Below are 18,891 nucleotides of genomic sequence, written 5' to 3'. Positions count from 1 at the left end.
ACAAATCTGCATTAAATATTAAAATTCTAGGTTCAAAATAGCACATATGTAAGTATTATGCTTACAAAAGGAGAATACTATATCTGATCAATGAACAGCAGAAAGTTACTATGAATGCCTAGGGATGTAAAGATTACTAATAGGGTGGTGAAAGCTGAACCATTTGCATTTGCAGGTCCCTAGCCTAGAATGCAGGCCAGTGAGATCTTCCCTTGGCTCCCTTCCCCACTCACTTCAACCTTTGCTCTAAGGAGACTTTCTCCGCAGGCTTCCTTACTCTCCTCTAAAGCAGCTCCCACCATCATCCCAGCCTCAGTCGCTCTCTATCCTGGCCCTCCTTAAGCTGTCTTCACAGTGTGTCACTCCCTGACATTGTTTTACATTTCTTCATTTATTTTCTGCTTTTCTCAGTAGGAAGATCAGGCAGGCAGTGATCTAGTCCAATTTTCCACCTCTATTCCCAGTACCTATCACGTGGTAGATGCTCAATAAGTATTTATTAAATGAAGTTAAATGTTTCCCACATAGTAAGTGTCTTTATCCCACATATTTTATTTGTATGATCTCCTCAAAATAGGTGGTTTACTTTCAAAGATAATACCTTATTTCCTCAAAACAGACTTATTTGGTTTTTACATAGCCTTGAAAAGAAGAATAACCTGAGGTCCATTAACTAAATAATACCTAAAATTTTTGAAGATTATTTGTAAACAGTGAATTTAAAATTGTACCTGAGAACAGTTTTAAAAGAAGGTGGTCTGGTTGACAGGAACTCAAGGCTGTTGATATCCTTGAAGCCTCATAATCGATCTATACTGAGTTGTCCTTAATTTCCTTAAATGTTTGCACGTGAGCTGGGAGTTTTTAATTGGCAGAGACAGCCTAATGTCTAATGCTTCCAAGAGAATATAGCTACCTCCCTTCAGTTTCTCCCACTCTTGCTCCAAGGACCCTACGTGGCTCCCTGGTTGTTAAGATACACTACATAGCTTAGCAACATGATAACATTCCTTAGAGAAATCTGAGTTCCAGAACTTCTGCATTTGTCATTCTCAGAGCCCCGTTTACCCACAGCTTGGCAAAACCACGTGGCAGCAGTGGTTTTAGACGTGTAATAGAGTTGAATCAAATGCAGGAGAGAGAAAGAAGAGAAAAGAAAGCAATTTTAATTGTATTGATAATTCTCCCCACAATTCTGCTTAAAGAACACATACCTACCATGCAGATGTAATCAAACTTATTTCCTCCAAAAACCTATGGCAAGAAAGTATGAATGATTTTAAAGATATCCCATTCATCCTGCTCTAGTAGTCAGGATGTCCATGCTGATGACTTGTTCAACAGGTTTAAAAAAACAGATGTTAATTAAAAGTCATAAACATTAAGTAATACAGTTAAAGTGATAACATTGCCTGTGAAAAGTGAAGATGGGATCGTACATAGTAATTCCTTATATGCACATACACGCACATATAGTACATAAACATTATGTTGTCAGCTATCAGGATTATATATACCGGTGCTTCCCGACATTTTTCTTTTCAGACCACACATGATTTTTAATTTCTGAATTACAGTCTCTGAAAGCAATGTAGATAATTTCTGATGGACAAATACTAATTTAAAACAATGCAAGGATAGACTCTGTCTATTTTCTTGACTGGCCCCAAGAATTAAAGGCTCAAGATCTATGCATGTCTATAACCCATTCAGGATCTAAGCCACTCTACTGTATTTTATGGGGGATTTAAAGGATTTTCTAAGGGAATTTTGGCATTTTGAGATTTTTATTCTACACTTTGTATCACTTGGGAATTCGTCTTACACAGCCAGTAAGAGACTTATTTCTCCCTCACATGAAAGAGTTCGGCAACCCAGGGTTGGTATGGAAGCTCTGCGGAGTCATTATGGACCTAGGCTTGTTCCACATTTTAGTTCCATCTTCCTTAATATGTGGCTTCCCTTCTTGAAGTTATCTCTTGCCCAAGGCGGTTCTTGAAGTTCTAGTCATTCAAATGGCTGCTATATTTCCAGACATCAAATCCATAATCCAGGCCGAAAACGAGAGGAAAGGGGGTGAGGTAGATGAGGGCACATGCTAGCCATGTGCTGCCTCCATAATGCCATTTCCATGAGCCCCAGGCAGTAATCTAGGTGCACTGGTCTCTTCTTGTAGCAAGGAAGGGTAGAAAATGTACCTTCTCATGGGAGTAGGGGTGAGGGTAGTTACTAACCAAAGAGGGAGAAAACATGTACTAGGTTCTAAACAGTCCCTCCTGCAGATCCTGACGTTCGTACCTAACCCCTGTGTAGGAGGCACCTACGCTCTCTGTGGTCGCACCTTTCCTTAGACAGGGCTGAAGCCGTTACAGAGAGACACCCCTGGCTGTGCAGCTACGGTTTTGTTATATTTACTGTATGAAAACTTATGGGGGACTTTCTCATCTCATTGCTAGAAAAGAAAATGATACAACTGGCTTGGTTGGGCAGAGTTTGCAGTAATTCTGTCAGAAACAAGGTAGAGAGGTTGCTCTGGGGCACTGCTCAGGGCAGCCCATGTATCCTCGTTGCCTTGGTAACAGACTACCAGCCCAAGACACTTTTATTTTTAGCAAAGATAGAAAATAGATGGAGAGATTTCTTAGAATATGTGCATAAATTTATCAAGGTAATTAGTGATTTTTAAAACACTGGGTAGTTATAAGCAGGACACTCCACAGGCTATTCATCTTCCACAGGCATTTTGATTATTGTATGGACCGAATTGTGTCCTCCAAATTCATATGTTGCAGCATTTACCCCCAAATGTGACTGTATTTTGAGATAGGACCTGAAGGAGGTAATTCAGGTTCCAAGAGGTCATAAGGGTGGGTCCTAATCTGATAGGACTGGTGTCCTTATAAGAAGAGGAAGAAACACTATCTCTCTCTGTCTTTCTCTCTCTCTCTCTTTCCAGGCACACACAGAAGAAAGAAAGGTCCTGTGAACCCAGAGGTTATTATGCTCAGTGAAATAAGTCAGTCAAAGAAAGACAAATACCACGTGATTTCACTTGTATGTGGAATCTAAAGAACAATATAAATTAACCAACAAAACAGAAACAGGCTCATAGATACAGCACCAAAACATTAAAGACCTGCTTATTAGTCCTTAGTGCTTTTTTATTTTTAAATAAGCCGCAAGTTAATATTCTCACCTTCAGCTCTGAGACCCTGTCTTGTAAGCCCTGAGATTCTCTCCGACTGCCTTGCTCGCAGGGCTCCCCTCTCACTGGTGGTTCTGTTCTCTGACGAGGCAGTTTTTGGAGCCCGGTGCACCCACTTTGGAACCATTAGGTGCGCGTCCCACTCTCCCCCACAAAGCTCACTGTGAACTTCACTGTCAGAGGTTTATATTTAAAGCATTCCTCCCCTCTTAAACTTCTTTTTTGGGATACATAGTTATAGATTCTAACTTACTGTTTTTAAATCTAAAATAAAATCAACCCTTCTAAAGCTTGAATAGAAGTCTAATTGTGCTTATGGTTACTTTCTTGATGGTAAGGAAGGAATCATCTAAGAAAGTACCGTCACTCTCTCTCATCACTGTCTCACCAAATAACTTTTCCTATTTATTTTTAAAAGTTAATTAATTAATTGAATTTATTGGGGTGACATTGGCTCACAAAACCATACAGGTTCCAAGGGTACAACTCAGCACTGACAATAGTGTGGAGAAGGCCTGGGGGGCGGGGGGAGGGACGTTGCCAGTTGGAGGAGATCAATTTGGGAAAAGGAACATGTGTTATACTTTCAACAATAAAAATAAATTTTTAAAAAAACATTATCTGCACACTGCATTGTACACCCATAACCCCAAGAAAATCTTTTCATATAGCCAGAGTTAAGTCAAAAGAAGTAGTTCTCTTCATTGCTCTCTGAACTGGTTGTAAGATGCAACTATTAGCAAAGGAAAAGCAAAAAGAAACCTTCCAGTCCCTATTCAGGGACTTGCACTTCCAGCACTTCCCTCGGTAATGTGAGCCTTATTTCTGTGGTTTCTTTTGCCTTTTGATTCTTTGTCCAAGTGCTTTTTCTCTGCACTTGAACTCAGTCACTGAAATTTCGTGGGAATCTTTTAGAGGCATAGAACATTTATTCTATTTGTAAGTAATTTCCTGACAAAACGAGGTCGTTTTAATTGGGGGCTGGGGGTTGCCAGAGCTCTCAGCGAAGGAGCAAACCTGACCGCCTATTTAAATACCGTCTTTATAGGAAAGGGTCTCCCTGCCTTCTCTGCCTTTAACTTCTCTGCCCCGAATCCTGCAATAAGAGTTGTGGCAAATGTGTGATGTGATGCTGGGAACAGTTCTTTTTGGAACATGAGTTTCATTTCATCCAATATTGCTCTTTTATGGACAAAAATGGGAAGGCTTTTTGTTTTTGAGGTAAGGACATCAGGAGACAATAATATTTGCTGAACCTAGCCCTGCATAATTAATGTCTCTGCAAAAAGCATATCGTAGTTCTGCCTCACAAAAAGTAAACAACAAACAGAAGAACACTGAAAAGTGAAGGAGAGGTTTTGGTGGTGAGTCCCACACACCTTCACCCTAGGCTGCGCTCAAAGTTCAGAGAATTCCTATTCAACTCCCATCTCCATGACATGTCAGTACAGTGGTTTAAACAGTCCTCCTAAGAATTATTAAATAGCACACCCCTAAAAATTAAATGAACGGAAATAACCAATCAGCAGTCCAAGGGGGAACATAAAATCAATGTTGATGTCTTAAAAATCAGAGAAAAGCAAAAGAGGGTCATTTTCACACATACTTTCTAAATCTCTTCTAGTCAGAGAAACTTGAGTTCATCGTTTTCTTTCAACCTTCAAAGTTCTGTAACCAATTTTCTAAAGGCAGGGCACCAAAGGACACATAACACAGACAGATATAGCACTTTCCTACAAATGGAAGCAATAAAACCCCTCAAAATAAAGTTGATATTACACATAACCTATAACTTATGGGAAAGGTCTGTAAGAAAAGTCTCCAAAATGTTAAAAGTGTATTTTTCTGGATATAGTAATGACAGATGATCTTGATTTTTTTTTTCTTCTAGTCTTTGATTTCTTAACTTTCCTCAGTGAGTATATTATAGTTTTTAAAAATTCATTTTCATATTGAACAGCATAAACCACTTTTTCTTTTTCAATTTATACTATTTTTATTTATAATAGTAATATAAGAATGCATTTTAGTTGTAAAAAACTTTCAGAAATGGCTATTGAGTATATAGAAACTATAGAGATTATCCATTGTGGTAGCAACTAGCCACGGGTAGCTATTGCACACTTGAAACAGTCCATTGTAAGTGTAATGTAAAATACCTGATTAACAGTGTTCTTTATCTCAATTATATGTTGAAATAATATTTTTTATATATCTCGTTTGATTAAACATACTATTAAAATTAATTTCACTTGTTCCTTTTTACTTTTCTTCATTCAGCTGCTAGAAAGTTACAGATTAAAGACAAGGGTTGGATTTGTGGATCATATATTTTTGTTGGATGGTGCAGGTATAAATATTACTCTTCTGGCTACCATGGCACTCTCCTCCCAGGTGTCATGACTATTAGTGGTTTAGTGGTATTCTCTATTTTTTCTATGCACTTGGCTCCTTGAAACATATACAAAATATGCTCTTTCCCCATAAATGGGGATTATATTATCAATATTATGCAATCTGCTTCCTGCACTTATTAGGGGTATAACATGTTTTGGTTATTTACTGCTGTTTAACAAACTGCCCTAAAGCTTAGTGGCTTAAAACAGAAACAGTGGTTCTTTTGCCTTTTTTTTTTTTTCATGATTCTGTGGGTTGACCGGGTGGTGGTGTCTTATTTCTGTTTTCTTTCCATTTTATACCTGAATAAAGTTTTTTTCTATCTCCTCTGGATTTATGTATTTCTAATACAGAATGTTCAAATTAAGGGATCCAAGTGTAATACCTCTTCAGGTGAATATATTTTCATTCTCCACATGCACCGTAAAATTACATAAACAATGCTTAGATACTCTTCTAGTAACTCACTTCTTTAGTACCTTGAGATGCTCCTTTTATCTTCTCGCCTAGGAAACAAAAGGAAGATAAGTCTGGAATGCAGAAAAGTCTTAATTACCAGGTAAATCTTCCTGAACCATAGCTCCAGGATTTTTTTAAAAAAATTATTGAATTTAATGGGGTGACATTTGTTAATAAAAGTATATAGGTTTCAAGTGTACAATTCTATGGTACATCATCTGCATATTGTATTGTGCGTTCACCACCCAAAGTCAAGTCTCCTTTGTCACCGTTTACCCTCCCTTTACCCTGCTCTACCTCCCCCACCCCCTTTCCCTGTAGTAACCATTCTATTGTTTTCTGTGTCTATGAATTTTTTTCTTAATCCTTTCACCTTTTTCACCCAGCCTCCCCCTCCCCTCTGACAGCTGTCAGCCTGTTTTCTGTATCTATGAGTCTGCTTCTATTCTGTTTGTTTATTAGGTTCATTAGATTCCACACGTAAGTGAAATCATATGGTATTTGTCTTTCTCTGACTGACTTATTTCACTTAACAACAAGGATTTTTAAACAGCATTTGAACTTGAAGATACCTGTTTTGAAAATTTCCATAGCTGATTTGATGTGCAAGATCACCAATCAGCAAACAGAAAAGGGCAGTTGACACATTTACTTTTTCCAGGTGGTGGATCTAATTCCTATCCATTCCTATTATGTGACCTCTCTAACTGCGACTCTTCTCCATTAGAACCTAGAGTGGAGGCTTCCGAATTGTTCTCCCGGCTCTGAGAAGAGATATTTTGCCCACTGAGAGAAGTGCTCTATGTTTGACGTTTAAGTGTTCATTCAAAAAGCTTGAAAGAGCATTCTCTGTATTTGCATATCCATTAGGTATTTCAGATATTGAGAGGTTGGAATGATTGTTTCTGTTCTTTTCATTATTTTAATTTAAGGAAAACTACCATAGGATATGAATAGAGAAAAGGAGCATTGGCATGCCCATGTTAAAAATAGCTGATTATGTAATATCTAATCTTGTTAAAAGGATATACCCGGGGTGTGTGTGTGTAGGGTAAGTGAGGATTCAAGATTGTTTACAAATTGATGTTGCTAATCCACTTCTTTCTGTTCTCTCAGAGATTTTTATTCCAGTTGCAAGGTTTAAGTGTTATATTTACCACTAGGTGGCAGCAACATGCTATACACAGGCTTTCTGTGCTCAGCTCAGCCGAGGTAGGGAGGAGCCTTTGGAGGATGGAACTTATATGGACAGTTTCTTTCTTTTTTCTTTCTTTTTTTGTGGTTTTATTTATTTATTTATTTATTTATTTATTTATTTATTTACTTATTTATTTATTGTTTAAAATATTACAGATGTCACTTTTTCTCCCCAATGACCCGTTCCACCCCGTTCCTTCCCCCTCCCCAGTCCCTCTCTCCACCATTGTTCATGTCCTTGGGTTGTGCATACATGTGTATAAGTTCTTTGGTTACTCTCTCCCCCTCCACCCACCCACCCTCCTACATCCCTCTGACATTCATCAGTCTCATCTGTGCTTCCATGTCATTGAATCTATTCTGTTCATCAGTTTATTAAGTTCTTTAGATTCCACAGATAAGCGAGATCATGTGATATTTGTCTTTCGCTGCCTGGCTTATTTCATTTAGCATAATATTCTCCAGGTCCATCCGTACTGTCCCAAAGGGTACGAGATTCTTCTTCTTTACAGCTGCGTAGTATTCCATGATGTAAATGTCCCACAGCTTTTTTATCCACTCATCTACTGATGGGCACTTGGGCTGTTTCCAGATTTTAGCTATTGTAAACTGTGCTGCTATGAACGTTGGGGTACATATATCCTTTCTGATGAATGTTTCAGGATTCTTAGGATACAGTCCTAGGAGTGGAATCACTGGGTCGAATGGCAGCTCCATTTTTAACTTTTTGAGGAACCTCCATAATGTTTTCCATAGTGGTTGCACCAGTCTGCACTCCCATCAGCAGTGTACTAGGGTTCCCCTTTCTCCACACCCTCGCCAGCACATGTTGTTTGTTGATTTATTGATGGTGCCATTCTGACAGGTGTGAAGTGATACCTCATTGTGGTTTTAGTTTGCATCTCTCTGATGATTAGCGACGTGGAGCATTTTCTCATGTGTCTCTTGGCCATCCGTATGTCCTCTTTGGAGAAGTGTCTATTTAAGTCCTTTGCCCATTTCTTAATTGGGTTGTTTGTCTTCCTCTTGCTGAGTGCTATGAGTTCTTTGTACACTTTGGAAATTAGCCCCTTATCAGATGTATCCTTGACAAATATGTTTTCCCAGACCATAAGGTTCCTTTGTATTTTGAGGCTGTTTTCTTTTGCTGTGAAGAAGCTTTTTAGTTTGATGTAGTCCCATATGTTTATTTTTTCCTTTGTTTCTCTTGCCCTAGGAGATGTATCAGTGAAAAGTCCACTACGTGGGATGTCTGTGACTTTACTGCCTATGTTTTCTTCCAGGATTTTTATGGTTTCGTGACTTACATTTAAGTCTTTTATCCATTTTGAGTTTATTTTTGTGTATGGTGAAAGTTGGTGGTCTAGTTTCATTTTTTTTGCATGTATCTGTCCAATTTTCCCAGCACCACTTATTGAAGAGACTGTCCTTACTCCATTGGATACTCTTGCCTCCTTTGTCAAATATTAACTGACCATAGTGGCGTGGGTCTATTTCTGGGGTCTCTGTTCTGTTCCATTGATCTATAAGCCTGTTGTTGTACCAATACCAGGCCATTTTGATTACAGTGGCTTTGTAATATAGTTTGAAGTCTGGTAATGTGATCCCTCCCACTCCCTCCTTTTTTCTCAAGATGGCTGCAGCTATTTGGGGTCTTTTTTGGTTCCATATAAATTTTCAAAATGTTTGTTCTAGGTCTGTGAAATATGCTGTTGGTATTTTCATAGGAATTGCATTAAATTTATAAATTGCTTTGGGTAGTATGGACATTTTAATGATATTAATTTTCCCAATCCATGAGCATGGTATCTTCTTCCACCTGTTTAAATCTTCCTCTATTTCTTTTTTCAGTGTCACGTAGTTTTCTGAGTACAGGTCTTTTACATCCTTGGTTAAGTTTATTCCTAGGTATCTTATTTTTTTAGTTGCAATGGTAAATGGTGTTGCTTTTTTAGTTTCTCTCTCTGAAAGTTCATTGTTGGTGTATAAGAATGCCATTGATTTCCAGATGTTGATTTTGTATCCAGCTACCTTGCCAAATTCGTTTATCAAATCTAGTAGTACTTTGATGGAGTCTTTAGGGTTTTCTATGTACAGTATCATGTCATCTGCAAATAATGACAGTTTTACTTTCTCCTTTCCAATTTGGATACCTTTTATGTTTTCCTCCTGTCTGATGGCTATGGCGAGGACTTCCAGTACTATGTTGAATAAGAGTGGTGAAAGTGGACATCCGTGTCTTGTTCCGGTTTTTAATGGAAATGGTTTTAGTTTTTGCCCATTGAGTATGATGGTGGCTGTAGGTCTGTTGTATATGGCCTTTATTATGTTGAGGTATGATCCTTCTATTCCCACTTTGCTGATAGTTTTTATCAGAAATGGGTGCTGGATTTTTTCAAATGCTTTTTCTGCATCTATTGATATGATCATATGATTTTTGTCCTTCATTTTGTTTATGTGATGTATCACATTTATTGATTTGCGAATGTTGTACCAGCCTTGCATCCCCGGAATAAATCCCACTTGGTCATGATGTATGATCTTTTTAATGTATTGCTGGATCCGATTTGCTAGTATTTTAGTGAGGATTTTAGCATCTATGTTCATCAGGGATATTGGCCTGTAATTTTCTTTCTTTGTAGTGTCTTTATCTGGTTTTGGGATTAGGGTGATGCTGGCCTCATAAAAAGAGTTTGGGAGTTTTCCCTCCTCTTGAATTTTCTGGAATAGTTTGAATAGAATAGGTGTTAATTCTTCTTTGAATGTTTGGAAAAACTCGCCTATAAATCCATCTGGTCCAGGACTTTTGTTTGCTGGGAGTTTTTTGATTACTGCTTCAATTTCATTAGTTGTTATCAGTCTATTCAGGTTTTCTGCCTCTTCTTGATTCAGCTTTGGAAGGCTGTATGCTTCTAGGAATTTGTCCATTTCCCCTGTGTTGTCCAATTTGTTGGCATACAGTTGCTCATAATATTTTCTTACAATCCTTTGTATTTCTGTTGGATCAGTTGTTATATCGCCTCTTTCATTTCTGATTTTATTTATTTGGGTCCTCTCTCTTTGTTTGTTAGTGAGTCTGGCTAAAGGTGCATCAATCTTATTTACCTTTTCAAAGAACCAGCTCTTGGTTTCATTGATTTTTTGTATTGTTTCTTTAGTTTCTATGTCATTAATCTCTGCTCTGATTTTTATTATTTCCTTCCTTCTACTTCCTCGGGGCTTTTCTTGCTGTTCTTGTTCTAGTTCTTTTAGTTGTTGTATTAGATGATTCATTAGATCTTTTTCTTGTTTCTTGAGATAGGCCTGTAACGATATGAATTTTCCTCTCAAGACTGCTTTCGCTGTGTCCCATAGGTTTTGAGTTGTTGTCTGTTCATTTTCGTTACTTTCCATGAAGTGTTTGATTTCTTCCTTGATCTCCTTGGTAACCCATTCATTGTTTAATAACATGCTATTTAGCCTCCATGTGTTTGAATATTTTTGAGTTTTTTTATAGTGGTTGATTTCTAGTTTCATGGCATTGTGATCTGAAAAGATGCTTGATATGATTTCAATCTTCTTACATTTGTAGAGGCTTGCCTTGTGCCCTAACATGTGGTCTATTTTTGAGAATGTTCCATGTGCACTTGAGAAGAATGTATATTCTGCTGCTTTGGGGTGAAATGTTCTGTAAATGTCAATTAAATCCATTAGGTCTAGTGATTCATTTAAGGTCTGCGTTTCCCTGTTGATTTTTTGTCTTGATGATCTGTCCAATGCTGACAGTGAGGTGTTAAAGTTCCCCACTATGATTGTGTTGCTGTCAATCTCCCCTTTGAAGTCCCCCAAGAGATTTTTTATATATTTAGGTGCTCCTGTATTGGGTACATAAATGTTCATAAGGGTTATTTCCTCCTGTTGGATTGATCCCTTTAGTAATATGTAGTGACCATCTTTGTCTCTCATTATGGTCTTTATTTTGAAGTCTGTTTTGTCAGAAATAAGAATTGCTGCTCCAGCTTTCTTTTCCTTTCCATTTGCATGGAATATTTTACTCCACCCCTTCACTTTTAGCCTGTGTGAGTCTTTTGCTCTCAGGTGGGTCTCTTGTAGACAGCATATATTTGGGTCCTGTTTTCTTATCCATTCAGTGACGCTTTGTCTTTTGATTGGCCCATTTATTCCATTTACATTTAAAGTTACTATTGATAACTTATTTAATGCCATTTTTCCCCTTTATGCTGATGTACCTTTCTCTCACTATTCCTTTTTTTTCTTAAAGCAGTCCTTTTAACATTTCTTGCAATGCTGGTTTGGTGGTACTGAACTCTTTTAGTCTTTTTTTGTCTGGGAAGCTCTTTATTCCACCTTCAAATTTAAATGATAACCTTGCTAGATAAAGCAATCTTGGTTGCATGTTCTTGCTCTTCATTACTTGCAGAACTTTATGCCACTCCCTTCTGGCCTGAAGAGTCTCTGTTGAGAAATCTGCTGTCTGCCTTATGGGGTTCCCTTGTAAGTCACTGCTTGTCTCTCTCTTGCAGCCCTTAATATTTTCTCTTTGTCCTTGACATTTGCCATTTTAATTATGATGTGTCTCGGAGTGGGTCTCTTTGAGTCCCTCTTGTTTGGAACCCTCTGTGCTTCCTGAACTTGTGTGGCTCTCTCCTTCACCAGCCTAAAGAAGTTTTCTATAATTATTTCTTCCACCAAGTTCTCTATCCCTTGCTCTCTTTCCTCCCCCTCTGGCACTCCTATAATGCGAATGTTGTTTCACTTCATGTTGTCCCAAAGTTCCCTTAGACTGTCCTCATGCTTTTTAAGTGTTTTTTCTTTTTGTTGCTCTGATTGTGTGATTTTCCCTACTTTGTCTTCCAAGTCACTTATTCTATCCTCTGCTTCATTGAGCCTGCTTTTAATTCCTTCCAGTGCATTCTTAATATCAGATACAGCATTCTTTATCTCTGTCTGAGTTGTATTTATGGTATGTATCTCTTTTTTCATGTTTTCACTAAGGTTCTCGATCTTATCATCTATAGTCTTCTTAAGTTCCTTGAACATCTTCATCATCAATACTCTGAACTCCGTTTCTGATAACTTGATCAATTCCATCTCATCAACGTCTTTTCCTGGCGATGTTTCCTTTTCTTTAATTTGGGGGTTGTTTCTTTGTCTCCCCATTTTGGTAGGTCTTAGTGCTTATATTTATATATTAGATATATTTGCTGTGTCCCAGTCTTGTGGCATGGGATTTTGTCTTGTGGGTCCAGTGGAGCCCAGAGGTGTATGTTGTTGTTAATACTGGTGAAAATTTAGAAAATAATAATAAACTAAAATATAAAAAATAGAGAAGCTACTGGGAGATAACAGAAGCGGAGAAAAGATTCTCAAAGAAGGGCCAGCACAAAATTAAGGGAGAGAATAGGAATAGGATAATAGTTGAAAATGAGAAAACAAAAATACAATAAAGAGAATAAGAGAAACTAACAATTGGACAGGAAAACTGAAGGGGGCAAAATGAAAGAATGATAGAAAAGTAGAAAAAGAAAGAAGAAAAAGAAGAAAAAAGTTATGCCAATGGATTGAGAGGAGAGAGAGATAAAGCCCAGGCAGGCAGGGAGTCTGGTAGGAGATTTGGGAGAAACTATAGAGGAAAGCAGTAAACTTGGTTATAATGATAAAGTCCCAGTCGTTAAGCAGGGATATCAAGAAAGTCTTTATAGTACAAGCAAGGATAAAACAAAACAAAGCAAATAATGAAAACAAAACCAAAAACAAGCTAAGCAAGACAAAATTATTTTATAAAAAAAAAAAAGTTAGTTAAAAAAAAGTTTAAAAAAAATTTTAAAAAGAAAAAAAAAAAAGATTTTTATAAAATTTAAAAAAGAAGAAAAAACAAATTTTCTCCCCTTTCTCTTCTTCCTAAGGAAAAAAGAGAAAAAATAAACCCACAAACAAAAAACAAACAAACAAACAAAAAAACCCAAAACCAAAAAAAAAAAAAAACCAAAAAAAAAAACAAAAATTCAGCAGAGAAAAAAGGTAGTCAATCAGGTGAGTTTTTTCTGGGCAACTTATGTTGTCTGAGGGTCACTGTTTTTTGTGGTTTCAGTTCTCCTGGGAGGTACTTGTGTATCACCCAATGTGAGGAGCCGTCTAGGTTTGGCTCTGGTGTCCTTAGGTAGATGGTTGATCTGAGGCTCTCCGTGGGCCACCTCCTCTTGTCAGCTATTTTGCAACCCTGTAGTTGTCTGGTCTTGCTCCAGAGTCTTCTGTAGAGTCTTTAGGTTACAGGGTGGCTAGTGTAGTCCAGGGTATCACTCCCGTTAGAGGTGTCACTGTCAGGCACTCACTGTGCTGGAGTTAGTCTCTGTTCCACCGCCAGCTCCTCAGTCCCTACCCTGTCCTCTGATTCTAGTTCCCCAGGCTCTGTCCTGCTTCAGCTTCAGATTGATTTCAGCCTGTTGCCTCTTCTGTCCGGGCCGTTTCAGCAGCCAGGGCCCAGTGGGTTCGATTCAGAACACGTTCTGGTGGGCCCTTTGCCTGCCCAGCCCCCAGCAGGGGTTTTCAGCATTTCCTCCAGCTCCCAAACAACAGTCCCCAAGAGTCTTATTCTTGCAGAGTCCTCCTATGAGCTGCTCTCCCTTCCCCCTCAGGACTGTGCCCTTCGGGTGTGTCTGGGGCTTCAGTGAGCAGGACCCACCCCTTTCCTGTTGGGGGTGGTGCTCCCGGCTGCAGGAGAGGCCGGCCAGCTCCGCCCCTCCCTGCTCAGCTCTGGTTGGCTGTTCGCACTAGTCCCGCCCCTCAGACCGTCTACTGCGCAGACCCCAGTGGCAGCCTCTGCTGGTCTGTCTGTGCGGTGCACGCCGGGAAGGTAGGAACCAGTTCCGCAATCAAACTCGCAAAAGCACAAAGTAACACACAGGCAGAGAGTCCTCCCTGCAAGATCCCGCCGCCTTTGCTCCAAGGCACCCAGCGGGAGGGAACCCAAAGTCAGCTCCACGCAGCTCTCCACACCTCTGGTCTGAGCAAAGTTGGAGCGGCTTCACGTGCCACCACGGGGCCCCTCAGGGCCGGTCACAGATCCCAGCCTCTTGGCACCCGGGAGCTCAGGGCGGGAGGACACCCTCAGGGCTGGTCGCAGAACCCAGCCTCCCAGCACCCTGGACAGTTTCTTAAACCGAATAAACCCATTAGAAAGTAAAAATCAATGAAAGCTTATTGTAGAGCCCTTTCAGTAAGATACTCTTGATAAATTTGAGCATCTTCAATAGGTTTCTTTCACTAGTGGAACTGATATTCTGCAAATTGACATGGCCGTTTACTAACAATAATCTTCAGTTTTCTCTTCATTACAAATGAGCTATAAATAGTTATATTACATCCCAAGATAAGCAGAGTTAACAAGTAAAATAATTCCTACAAATACACCTTACAAACTCAAGTGTGCTAGAGAAATATGGGCTAACATTAACTATTAAATTTATTTTTCAATTACAGTTAATGTATAATATATATAACATATATATAACAACATATATATAACATACAATATATTATAACATATATATAACATAATATTATTTTAGTTTCAGGATACAACATAGTGATTAGACATTTATATATCTTATTGAAGTGATCACCCCATCTGACACCATGCATAGTACAATATCATTGATTATATTCTCTATGCTGTACTTTACATCCCCATGACTATTTTTATAACTGACAATTTGTACTTCTTAATTCCTTTTGCCCTTTTAACCAACCCTCCATACCCCTCCCATCTGGCAACCATCAGTTTACTCTCTGTATCTATGAGTCTGTTTCTGTTTTGTTTGTTCATTTTTTTTTGTTTTTCAGGTTCCACACATAAGTAGAATCATCTGGTGTTTCTCTTTCTCTGTCTGTCTTATACCACTCAGCATAATACCCTTTAGGTCCATCCATGTTGTTGCAAATGGTAAGGGTTCCTCTTTTTTATAGCCAAATAATATTCCATTGTATATATGTACCACATTTTTATCCATTCATCTGTCGATGGACACTTAGGTTGCTTCCCTACCTTGGCTATTATAAATGCTTTAATGAACATAGGGGTGCACATATGGATTTCTTTGGATAAATATTCAGAAGTGGAATTGCTGGGTCATGTGCTTGTTCTATTGTTTAATTTTTTGAGGAATCTCCATACTGTTTTCCACAACCACTACACCAATTTGCAATCCCACCAAAAGTGCTTGAAGCTTCTCCCTTTACTCCACACTCTCACCAACACTTGTTTATTGATTTATTGATGGCAGCCATTCTGACAGGTGTGAGGGGCATCTCATTGTGGTTTTAACTTGCATTCCACTGATGATTAGTGGTATTGTACATATTTTTGTGTGTCTATTGACCATCTGTATGTCCTTTTTGGACATACAGGTTCTATTCAAGTTCTCTATCCCCCTTATGGGGGACCTGTGCAGCCAAGATATTCCTCCCACTTTTTCATTGCCACACCATGGGTGTGGAACTTGCCCATTCAGTGGCTTCATCCTTCCTACCAGTCTCGATGTGGCTTCTCCTTTATATCCTTAGTTATAAAAATTCTGTTCAGCTATAAGAATTCTGTTCAGTTATAAGATTTCAGGTGGTTCTATTACAGGCACTTTTCAGAAACCAAAGAGGCGGTATTATTGGACAGCCTCTTGAGTTCGAGGGAGAGGATTGTCCCCACCTCAATTCTTGTCATACTCGTAGAATGAATTCTAATAAGTGACTCTAGATAAGTGTATTGTGTTAAAATGAGTTTATTAAGAAAGTAATTTATTAAGAAAGTAAAACATGCAAATTTATTAAAGGAGCAAAGCAAGCAACTCTACCATCTGGCTCATGAAGCACTGATGGGCTCTCATCTAATCTGAAGAGCGAGTGGGGTGGAGGGCTTCTGCCTTACATACCCTTTTATCTATAGATTTTTAAATTCCTCTGCTGAATATCTTGGTACCGATTAATTTTTAAGGTCCTCCTTTCACTTTGTGGTGGCTTTCACAGAATTTGTGAGAAGCACCTGGCAGTTTTATCTTGCCAAGCCCCAGATCTGGCTTTTCTGTTTAGGGAGTGAAAAATAAAATTAACCCTTTTTCCTTTCCCCGGCCCTCTCCTTTCCTGTATTCCCTATTTAGGAGGGCTTTTAACCATTTACTCTCAAGTGTCCTTGGCTTGGGGAAGATAATGGCTTGTTATTTACAAGCCAGTTGTAAATTGTCCAAATTGTTTGGCCTTGTTTAATTTTCTTGTCTCAGTTTCCCTATTCCTCCAGTCTTGGAATTTTTCTAGCTTCTCACTATCCTGTAACAGTTCTCATTGAGGGTTGTTCTATCACTTAGTTATAATTTTGATTACCTACACTGCCACCTTGACCAGAGGTCTCCACTGACTCTGAAGCTATAATTCCAGGATGACAGTATTTAGAAGCATGATCCTCAATCCTGGTTGTGCCAAAGAATGACTTGGGATGTTTTTTTCTGGTAGGTGCTCCACATATGTGGGTAGAATTCACCCTCTGTGATAGCTCAATAAATACTTAATGAATGAATTAAGTCACGGGCCAAATATGGAGTTAGCAAGGATGAGGGGTGCTGCCCAGGGACAGACTCTTTTGGCTGGCCCATATGCTGGTGGGGGGAAAGTGTATGGATGCTCCCTGCAGTGATAGCCACTGTGCTTCCAGGTAAGTTGCAAGTTGGGCAGTTTCATTAACCCTGAAGGACCTGGACCCTGACAGACCATGTGCAGCACTCCGCAGATTGAGGGTTCCCCTCTGAGAATACTAAGTTAGTTAATACCTGTTTCCAGGACTCTATCCCCAAGTTGAAGAGACAGCTCCTATCTCTAATCTATGGCTGGTAACCATAGGATAAATGCCATCAGCCTACTCCGAGGATTTTCTAAATGTATTTGCTTTCTTTGAAAGCTGATGTGATTGGTCCCTGTGTGGCTATGAACCAGAGGATTGTCACAAGGTGTAAGCTTAGGGCGACATCTTCTAGGATGGTACCAGTGCCCTAGAGCTAAAGGAGTAAGGGCTCATGGCCCAGGCTGAGCATCAGAAACACCTGAGAAGCTTTGCAAAAATTCTGGCGCTCTGAAATAGGGCCTGCAATTTGTGTGTTAAAAAACCTGCCATGGTAGGTTGATGTAGAGCCAGTGTTGAGAGAAACAGCTGTGGAGCCAGGCCTCCAGCTCTATAGCCTGAGACTTGCTCTGCAGCCACATGTTGCTGACTGTGCCTAAAGCACCTAGCTGCCCTGTTCCCTTTCACACTGAGTTTACATGATGCCTGCTTTTTCAGTATCTCCACCATGGCCTGAAATGTTATAGGATTGAAGGAAGACTTGATAGTTCAACTGCTCATTTATGGTCAGCCTTTACAGGCATCCTTTACTTGTTCTTGGCATAATATATTATTAGCTAACATTAATTGAATGATTACCATGTTCTAGACTGGGCTAAGAAATGTATATGCATGTGTTCCAACCATCCTATGAGGTAGGAACTATTGTTATCTTTGTTTTACAGATGAGAAAATTGAGGCTTAAAGAGAAGTTTGGGATAGACACATAGCTTAGAAGTGGCAGTCATGACCAACACCCAGTTATTTAAAACCAAAGCTTCTTTTCAGCCAAACCCCCTCAAGAACACACATTTCTGTTAGCAATAATAGAAGGCCTCATGGAAGAACCTGATTAAACTAAATATAATCTGACATTGAAACAAAATCTAATTTAAGTTTGGAAGCAATAGTATTGGAAAGTGTAATAATTTTTGTCATTTCTAGCTGTAGCAGGAAATAGATGGCATCTCCAAGCTGAGTTACTGAGAGGACTTTAATAGATTATTTATAAAGTTGTGGGCAAGATTTTTAAAAAGCAACAAAAAGTGGTGTAGTGCCATGGAGCTTGTAAGTGGTGGGAGAGGGAAGCATTTACTGGAACCAAGAGAGAGCTACATGGAGAGCCTCATGGCGACTATTTGTGGCCTCTGGTGGAGGGACCCGTAGAGAGGCACCTCAGAAATAAATACTCAACCTGACTCTTTACCTCATTCTTCTGCCTCCTGATCCCCTGCCTGTGACCCTTCCCACCTTGACCAAAGCCCAGCCAGGGGGCAAGACAACCCATTGACTACTCCATCTAGGTAGCCTCCCCTGGGGACAGATCAAGGTAGAAAGGAGAACTTGGAGAGTAAACAAGTGATATTTAAAAAGACTAGTTTGAACTTAAAATATGTCTGTAGGCATTTGGGTTGAAAAGTGGAAGAGTATTAAACTCCAAAATAATGATTAACAATCACATATAAATAAAACTAACATAATAGATACTTATTACAATGTGTATTTTAATTACATTATCTTATTTAATCTTTAAAACACCCCTTCAAGACATGCCTCATTTACTGAGGCTCTGAAAAATGTAGGAACTTGTTCAAGATATATGGCAAGTACCTGGCCAAGAAGAGACTCTTCAACTGCAAAAAAATTTTTTCACCATAAAACACTGAAAATGCACCAAACTGAAAATGACTAAGCAAATCATTTTATCTAGAATTACCTAAAATGGTGGGAAGAAAAAAACATGGTTATTAACTTTTAGATGAATCATTAGTAT

The sequence above is a fragment of the Miniopterus schreibersii genome, assembly GCF_964146895.1.
Source record: "Miniopterus schreibersii genome assembly, chromosome: 1".
Lineage (NCBI taxonomy): Eukaryota > Metazoa > Chordata > Mammalia > Chiroptera > Miniopteridae > Miniopterus > Miniopterus schreibersii.
The sequence above is the reverse complement of the archived record's forward strand: the minus strand, read 5'-3'. Positions refer to the sequence as shown.